Consider the following 9,635-nt stretch of genomic DNA (forward strand, 5'->3'; position numbering starts at 1 on the left):
GTGACCTTATGCTGTGGCATTAAGGATTTCTCTGTCAGCATCATACATACAGAAGTTACACACAATGACTCAACATAGAACAACAATTTTCCATTGGTTGATATTATTTCTCAAACTCAAGGAGAATATTTTGTTTATCATTTTATAACTGGTCTCGTAACTTTAAATGACAATAAACTAACAAATAAATTCACAAAAGAAGTCATATTTGAAAATTTATTTTATTTGCATTTTATAGGACATGTACACATTTTCACTTTAGACTTCTCATCTCTGAAACAGGAAGGAAACAAAAAGATGGCAATACAGCTCTGAATAGTTTCATGCCACATGACAGGGACAAGTCTTCAAAACTAAAATTAACATATTTATCTGATGACAGATGTGATTCTGATGCAGATGTTCCTTACAGTTCATTTCCATATGCAACCGGAGGAGCTGGCTCCAAAACATCTTTGAAATAAACAAATAAAAATGACTTCTATATTAAAATCTCTGTTCTGCTCGGTTCTTTGGGGGGAAAAAATGTATATGGGCACACATTCTCACAAAATATAAATTATTTATACTTATAAGGGCTGAATTCACAATGACTTTATGTTTTATTTTAGCTGGCACTCACTTCATAATGTATTAAAAAAATCTGAAAAACATCTGTAAAAAATAAATAAAAAATAGCGTTCCCTGAAGGAATGCATATTGCCTGCCGCCTTGCATGATCAGTTAATACTCAAAGTATGTGCTAGAGATGACTCTCAGGCACCACTGCACCAAAATTTAGCTAAATATTTATCAAAATGACTCGGTTACAGTAATTTTTTGTTTGCTAAGGTGGATTAGCTGTGGTGGCCATCTTGAATCAGGTTGATTGATGTAGATGTACATCCAGTGATTACTTTCTGAAAATTCCCTTAATGTCTATCCAGCAGTTCATGAGATATTTTGCTAGAAACATACTTACACACAGGCAATTACATAATCACCCACCTTTCATAGCAGAAGTTGATAAGTGTATTTAACAGAGCAGAAATGTAGTAATGTCACAACAAAGGCTCAAAACTTATGAAATAGCTGCGTTTGTCTTAGTCTGTAACAGGGGCAGGCAATCCTGATCCTTGAAGGCCACTATCCTGCATGTTTTACTTGTTTCCCTGCTCCAACACACCTGATTCAGTGGCTAAATTACCTCTTCATGTTCTGCAGAAGCCTGTTAATCACCTTTTGATTCAAATCAGATGTGTTGGAGCAGAGAAACAAGTAAAACATGCAGGATAGTGGCACTCCAGGACCAGGGTTGCCCACCCGATCTATAATGTAGTGTTCAAGTATTGTAATAAAAAATAATAATTTCTAAATCTAAACATCTATTTATTATGCACAATCGTTTATTCTGTAAACTTTTAAACCTAATCATACAGTTTTTATACCTAACCTTCAATTCATTTACTAAACCTAAAGTAAAAAAAGGTTTTAGTAAATGTTCAAACTCAGTTCTCGGTGTAACAGTCCACATATTCATGCCACTTACCATCCACTCCTCCCTCTTTGTAAGTGTTTTTGTGTGGTGTTAAAAGTGGCACACGGTAATTTTCTAATATTTTCATGTAATAATTCAAAGGAATTGAAAATGTATTTATGTTATAAAAGTTTTTTATTGTGAAAATTGTTGAATTTACCACTGTGGATCAATGCAACCATTCCAAGTTCAGGAGTGTGGAGATACTAATTGTAATGGAGCCAGCATAACTAAGAGCAACAGCAGATTCATAAACAGACTTGAAACAATTATTAAAAACAAAAAAAGTCTTACCAGTTATTTATCAGATAGATCTGCACATGTATTGACAAAACAAACACATGGCAGCTCAGATACACTTTTTTCAGACACAACAGAAGTCACAGAGACAGAAATTATGATCAGAATACCGAATGTGCCAAGAATTATTAGCCGTCACTGCCACAGGCTGCCAATGTGTCACAAAGAAATGTCAGTGTTTTCAGTTTACATTCATCAACCCTGAAACAATGGCTTCTTTGAGAATGTGTCTGAAAGACAGAAGGTATATTTCCACAGAATTAGACTTCTTCACTTCTTAGGTATCTTGATCACAAACATTATAATTATATTCAGAAGAAAACCTATTTTTTCTCTTTTAAACACATATGATGGTGCACAAGTAAAACACAGACTTCAAAAATAGCCAAAAAAATGTAAACACCAAATGATCATTTTCAGAGAATTGCTGCAGTCGTTGGGGTTCAGAATCAGCCACAGCCACAAGTCAGGGGTAACAACATAAAAAAAGTGCTTAAAACCAAAAGAAAAAAACTATTAATTCAAGTTGAATTTAGAAAAAGAAAGACAAACAGTGTCTAGATGATTGAAGAAATTGTGACACAAGTACATTCATTACATTGACTTTTTCACTGAGTGTGTATCCAGGTATTGATTGATGTGTTTTATGAAGCAGAAAACACTCCACTGTGCTGCTGAGTTTCTGTCACAGCTTTTCCAGCTTCAAACTCCTGGCTCAGACCTCAGATCTAGATTGTCAGAGATGGAGCTAGTCATGCCAAAAGAAAATCTGCTGCAGGTCCACGATCCAAAGCTGGATTTGGTGGGATCCTAAGAACATAATACAGAAACTAATGATCAGCTGCGGCCAAAAACATTTACCAAAAGAGTCACACAATTTTCAGGAAAATTATAGAAAAATTAAAGGTGTAACATTTCTCTGAAAATGTTTCTTTAAAAAAATCTGATGCAAACAAACTTTTTATGCAGAGCAGGTTTTGCTTAATTCACAACCTTTTGAAGCTTGGAAAAGTAGCATTACAAAGTTTCCGATTATCTAGCTACACCCTCAAGTTGAAAACTGATTCTCATAATTAAAAGTTGCAGATAGAAGACAATATGACAACAGCTAAAAAAAATGAGCTTAAGAGGGATTAGTCTGTAATACTCCTTTCTATTGTCAGCACATCCTTGTATTAGGTAATGCTGGTAGGAGTCCTCGACAACCCAAACTTTGCTGTACCTGCCTTGCTCAAAAAGTAATTTCTCACAGAATGACATAATGCTGTCAAACCCGACACATCAACCCTGCCGTTGTCATTGGCAGCATAGTGGTGTGACTGGCCTATCCCGTCTGTTCTTCACCCAGAGAAGGAACAATGTGTCAGAGGATAAGTAGTCATCAATCACTGTTTCCCATCTTCTTTCTGCTTGTCTGCGCCTCTGTGGTGGTTTACCTGCAAGGAGTCACGTTCCACCAATGCACAGGAAGTGACCTCACTCTCAGACTCTTTTCTCATTGTCCCTTCGTCTGCACCTCACACATCATCATCTCTTCACAGCTTGCTTCATCTGGCAGAAGTTACAACAAGTCTGCACTTTTCATTCTAACGTTTTGCTACTTTTCAGTCTTGTTGGACTCTGCTTTTTCGTCACCTCACAGTTTTTCTCTGCCTTATTTGCCTGGATCTAGCCTTTTTGGCCTCTGTTCTGGTTTTTCCCTTCCCACGTTTCTTTCCTGTGCCTCAACATGGAGCTGCGCCATTAGAGCAGCATCAGCACATAGAACCAGGTCCCAACCTGCCTCTGAGTCTCAGCCTGCCCATGGATGTCTTTCTGTGCCTGGGGCTGAAACTGCGGCCGGCCCCTATCGTCCTCCCACATCAGCACATCTACTGTACCTGTCTGCTGGCGCCCTGTCATCCATACACGGCTCCCCTTCACTTATTGACAGAAGCGGGCAGGCGGGAAGAAAAAAACAATAATGTAGGCTTAAAATCTATAGAAAATGATTACTCACGATGAGGTCAAGCATGTTTGACCTTTCCTGAGAACACCCACGACCACCCTGAGAAAAGCACTTATACAGTACTTCTCATTCAGCCTGCTGGCTGCCCTGCACAATCCCATCAACAAGTTTCTTTGAAGGCCACCGACTCTGTGGTGGGCCATCAAAGCATATCTTCTCAGTTGCACTGAAAGGATTGCATGCTCCTGACAGAAGTTTTGTTTGAAGTGATATCTCTGTGCCACTGCATTCTTTACTGTGTTGTCATGACTTGGGTTAAAAAAACAAGTACATGGGCATAAATCCAGTGTTGCCACCCTGATCATTCTTCTTATATTTGTGACTTACACCCTGTGTTTTAGCAGTAACTGCAGCACACTTGGTTGTTTAAAGCAACTGTCTGCGCTCATAATAAGACTGGAATGTGTGTGATCACATAATTCACTCAATGATGAAAAAATAAACCAGATACCACAGATGTTCTTACCTTTGTAAACTGTTGAGATAATGTTTCCATTACTCAGCCTCTTCTTAGTGCTCACCTGGGATCATCTGAAAAGATAGATGGGGAAATACGGTGATTCAGAAAAGGCGCTTATTCATGTGTCACCATAAAAGACAAAAAACCCCCAAGGAATCAAATTTAATCTAGGCCAGCTCTGCCCAAACTTGCACCAACACATGCTCAAACAGGAGAAAATGGTGTTTCTTTTGCACGGACCATAAGTGCAAACACAGCAAAAAAAAATAGGTGAAAGAAATGGGCAGGGTTAAAAAAGGAACCACATCACTTCACCATCAAAATCTAGTCTTTTTTAGACTTGTAGTTAATGACTTTTAGATAGAGCTTTGTTTACCCAGGAAAATAACACAATACACATATGCGGAGAAAAAAGTTTGCACATCATATATCAATAAAACTTTAAACACTGAAACCTAAAAATTAGTCAGATTATATGCTCATCAAGTCTTTGCAGCAGGTATCATAAACAACAGTGTTCCATTTTCTCTCTAAACAGCCTTGGGTTGAAGTCTCAACAAGAAAAACAGAGATGTCCAGGCTCTAATGTCTTCAAAGCGTAAGGTACACGAAACACTAAAGGGCTATGGTAAAAGTTCCCAGCCTGGTGTCATCTCTTGGTTTGTGGAAAATCAAAGTACAAAAACATGCAGCCTGATTCGGTATGGTGACTATTATATAACTAACTACATGATTATCCAGCCATTTCTTTACCCGCTTCTCCTTTCCAGTTCGCATGGAGCTGGTGCCAATCTCCAGCAGTCACTGTGCGAGAGGCAGGGGACACCCTGGACAGGTGGCAAGTCCATCGCAGGGCCACATAGAGACAAATGGGACAAACAACCATTCATTTCACGCTCTCATTACCACCTAGGGACAATTTAGAGTTACCAATTAATCTAACGTGCATGTTTTTGGTCTGTGGGAGGAAACTGGAGTATCTGGAGAAAATCCACGCATGCACGAGGAGAACAGGCAAACTCCACACTGAAAAGCAGGGGTGGAAACATGTTAAACACTGCTCCACCTTATATGCCCACTCGGTTTTAAAAAATCTTGATTTTCAGAAAGCATCAGGAAAAACAACAACAACAAAAAATCTGAAGACTTAAAGCAGGTTTTTCATTAAAGAGTATTCTCTTTTAAACTGACCCTGTGTGTCCTGTATTTTTAACGTCCACGGGTTCAGGTAGACATAGGTTTTTTTTTTTTTTTTAAACCAGCTGGTTTTTGGATGTTAACATTTTTCAGACTAAAGTTGCACTCTCTGAACTAATGACAGCTTGAGTTCCTCTTCAACCAGTTCCAGACAAAGGTGCTCCATGGCTCTAAGTTTCTCTGTCCCAGACCTGTTCCCTTGGTAACAAATGCACTGTTTCCGAGTGACACAAAGCTTGAACTGAAAAACCTCCTTTCAGGCTGAAGGCTCCAAGGGTTGAAGGGAAAACAGCAATAACAAGACAGTAGGGAGAGAAACTAAATACTGGGAAATTGCTTCACAGCGTTTCTGGAGGACATGGTAAAATGATTCTTTCTTTCCTCTCCCTTTTAAAAAATACCTTTCCATGGCACCAGGCACCACAGGTAGTTGTGTGCTGATCTCTGTTTTTTTATATCCTTTCTACTTCTTTGAGCTATCATTTTGTGTTAAGTGAGTTATCATGTACACCAGAAGGCTGGAGTTGCATGTGGCTAGGTTTAGCCTCCAGATGAGGTAATGTTTAGAGAGTTGGTGAGCCAGGAGAAGAGTTGGTCAGGTCTTGATTAGCTCAGAGGTCAGGGCTTTCTCTAATATTGGACACCCCTTTGTGTGTTGAGATTACTACTTTATGAAAAAACGCCCCTGCGGACAAGCCTGATGGGATCAGAGCTTCCTGGTTGCTGCTTATGAGCTCTCCACACTAGGGGGGAGAAAACACACAAACACCACACACACACACACACACATTTGAAACTTCCAGACTATACAAGCATGAATACTATGAGATCATGCCTGAAAAATGCTCATGTTTAAACAGGGTTGTATTTGGACACCCTGATAATCATTTATTTGACAACAAGCATCATGACCAAAAACTGATGACCCCAAGACAGAAAGAAAACCATGCGTTTATTAGCAGACCAAAGGACATACAAACACTCATGCACAGTGTGATTGCCTCCTCTAGCTAATCTCCAATGGAAATGACGTGATGGACCACTTCAAAAAGAAAGAAAAAAAAAAAGAAATCTCAGAAAGTTAACAAACAATGTCAAAAAATAACCCAGAAAAAATTCAGAGTCAAGGCTTTGAGGAGACTTGAATGTAAAAGTCCCAAGAGTGTTGAGGCTATAGGATGATTTCAATTATTTGATATCATTTCTGATGGTCCATTAGTTCAAAATAAAGCTCTGATTATAAGATATGTCTAAACAGAAAGTTGCAAACAAAATCTGCATCAGAGTCTTAAGTGGAGCTTTACTTCATTCCAGATGTGAAATTCACTGTTAATTAGCAGCGGCCTTACTTCACATCGTCTTTCCCAAACAAATCTTATTTAAAACCAAGTACAACGGAATAAATGCAACAGCCTGGTTTGCTCAACTACACCACAAACTTCAACACCTTTCCATTTCTACTGTGTAGGAGCCCAGCCCAACAAACACTCATATTTCCACAGAGGGCTTTGTGAAAACAAATAAATGTGTGTATACGCACAAGCCATGCAAGTGCACGTGCATATAAACATGCTTACACACAAACCAGTCGGGGACACTGGCACAACCTTGCGCCAGTGGTCCTTTAAACCAGTCATGTGAAACGACCCATTCCCTTCTGCAAATCAGATTACATCTTGGAGCTGGGCTGAGGTCTGCAAGAACACACCCACATTTAAAGCTGGAGGCTCATGTTCATGCAACACACACACACACACACACACACACACACACACACACACACACACACACACACCACTTTGCCTAATCAGATTTTTCCCCACAAACCCTTCTGTCCTTATGAGTGTACAAAAAGTGCCAAGATCAGCTAACTGAGGAAATACTAACTTAGAAATTTACAAAAGACTTATAAGAATAATTTAAGGACCATATATGGGAGATGAGCATGCATACAGCTCTCACTACAGATACTTGTAAAAGACAAAACAGTTTCTTTGTCAAGACAAAAGCATAAAGTGTTGTGATCGTAAGTTTCTTCTCTACAGCATTCGACTGCTGCTTGGCAGCTCTGCTGTGGAATGAGCACATGTGGAAACATATTTACAGTGTTTGGTTTAAATGCAAATGATAGATGATTCCCAAGTGATTCAAATTCTCTTCAGGTTATTGAAAACATGAAAATCATAGTTGTTTATTCTGCTTCAATTAGTGTCAAATTTGCCTCAGTCAGTGGTTCCACGTTAAACAACATTAAACATTCCCACTGAGTGACTGAGTCAGGAGATAAATAAGTGCATGGAAAGTTAAATCAGTTCAGAGTTAGTCTGCAGATCCTTCCATGCCGTTTTAGACAAGGCTGCCTCTCAGGTGCTGAGCAATTTTGAATATTTGTGAACTTTCTTTTGCTTTGTAAAGAAGCTGGTTTGCTGCCTGTCGGTGAACTGGTTAGCTTAATTAAACCCAGATAGCGGAAGAGGAAGTACAATCCCCCCACCTCCACTTCCACCTCACAGAGTCTCCATTAGGTCTCCATTTTGGTGATCAAGAACAGCAATTACAACAGTATGTCTCCCTCTGCAACAACCGACAATTAAATCTTGTTCTTTTTTTTTGTTTTACAGGTATTTAAAATAACTCAAATATTTTATTCATAGAAAAACAATCATCACTTTCTTAGTATCTATTATAAAATTTAAAGTCTTCTGTAGATGTGATGTGTAGCTCATTGTCAGGGCTGACTTTCGCCTCAGTGCTGTAGAGGTCAGAGGGTGGGAAGTTGCGGGTGGCTGGAAGTTGAGCCGGCTGTGCCCACAATGGGGTGTCAGGACTCTGTCAGTCAGTCTAACTCAAGCCCAGCTCAAGTGGGGTCACTCTCTCTTCGCAGTGTCATCTGAGAAGATGACGGCATGGAGGTTGGAGGAGCAGAGGTACTGCACCCCGGGTTGGATTGCACTGGATGTTCAGATAAGATGACAGGAAAGGGCAAAATGGGGCAAGGCGACACAGGAAGCTGGCTGCAGTTAGTGTTTCCCTCGGAAGAGCTCACTCAACCCTTAGATCACCTGTCCCACCTGCGGAGGCTAGTATCTGATTCAGTCACAAGTAACCACAGCCAGGATCTCACACTAGACTCCACAAAAACCTACAAGAAATGGTTAACTCAAATGTTTTGGCCAAAGAATTATAACATATTGATAAATTTTTGCTCTGGCATACCTTGTAGCATTTTAAAGTAGAGTATAGTTTAATGAACTTTATGACAATGTAACATAGTGAACAATGAGGAAAGGGTGACTTTACACAAAGAAAAAAAATGTATATTGACAATATTTAGCATTTTTGCTAATAGCAGCTTGACTATCTTCTTAAGAACACCATTGTCAGCCAAGCACAATATTAGAAAGACATGCAATTAAAATGTTATTGTTGGTTATTGTGATGGCAATACTTTTTTGATATATTGTGAAGCCCTATTTTAAGGTGAAATACAAACAAAATGTATTTAGTATAATTTTCTCATTTTTCCAGTAAGAACTCATTTTGTGTTGGCATGAACATCAGTGAGAAATGCTTTCTTTTGCATATGCATTGACAAATAGTCATACATTTTATGCTCTTTAAAATAAATAGTCCTGTCCAGCCAGTGTCTGAGACGCACAGCCATAATGGCTACAAAATGCTGACATGTGCCTGTTTGTCAGTTGTGAAAACTGTGCATCCATCAGCCAACAACAAAGCCACATTAAAACATTTCTACTTAGCACAGCTGAATTGGCCAAACTAGTGGATTTGAACTTTAGGTCCAAGGTTTATTTCTCATAACAGAAAGATGCAGTGGTATAAAATCTAAACAAGTAGCCACAAGTGACAGCACATGGCTGCCTTTTTTATTTATTTTTTTTAATCTTTTTTTGGGGGGGCTTACATTTAAACTGGGACAGGACTTCAGTGCCAAAGACTCCTGTAGAGATATGCTTACAGTACTGTAGAGTACTTACAGTACTTGTTGGACTTCTGTGCTCGTCATGGATTGTCCATAACGAACACCATGTTCAAGCATAAGGGTGTCCATATGTGCTCTTGGCACCAGGACACCCTAGGTCGCAGTTCAATGATCGACTTTGTTGTCGTTTCATCTGATCTGCGGCCGCATG

At 39.3% G+C, this 9,635-nt stretch overlaps 1 long non-coding RNA gene across 1 annotated transcript in view; it reads right to left on the reverse strand.

The window, feature by feature from the left end:
* Positions 1–202: 202 nt before the first annotated feature.
* LOC108241246 overlaps positions 203–9,635 on the reverse strand; it is a 51,609-nt gene continuing 42,176 nt past the window's right edge. The window contains exons 3-4 of the long non-coding RNA XR_001808804.3: positions 4,291–4,355; positions 203–2,626 (exon numbers count right to left, since the gene is read on the reverse strand). This is a non-coding gene — a long non-coding RNA (uncharacterized LOC108241246). The remainder of the gene's footprint in view (positions 2,627–4,290; positions 4,356–9,635) is intronic.

This window comes from Kryptolebias marmoratus, linkage group LG12 (genome assembly GCF_001649575.2).
Source record: "Kryptolebias marmoratus isolate JLee-2015 linkage group LG12, ASM164957v2, whole genome shotgun sequence".
In the NCBI taxonomy this organism is placed as follows: Eukaryota; Metazoa; Chordata; class Actinopteri; order Cyprinodontiformes; family Rivulidae; genus Kryptolebias; species Kryptolebias marmoratus.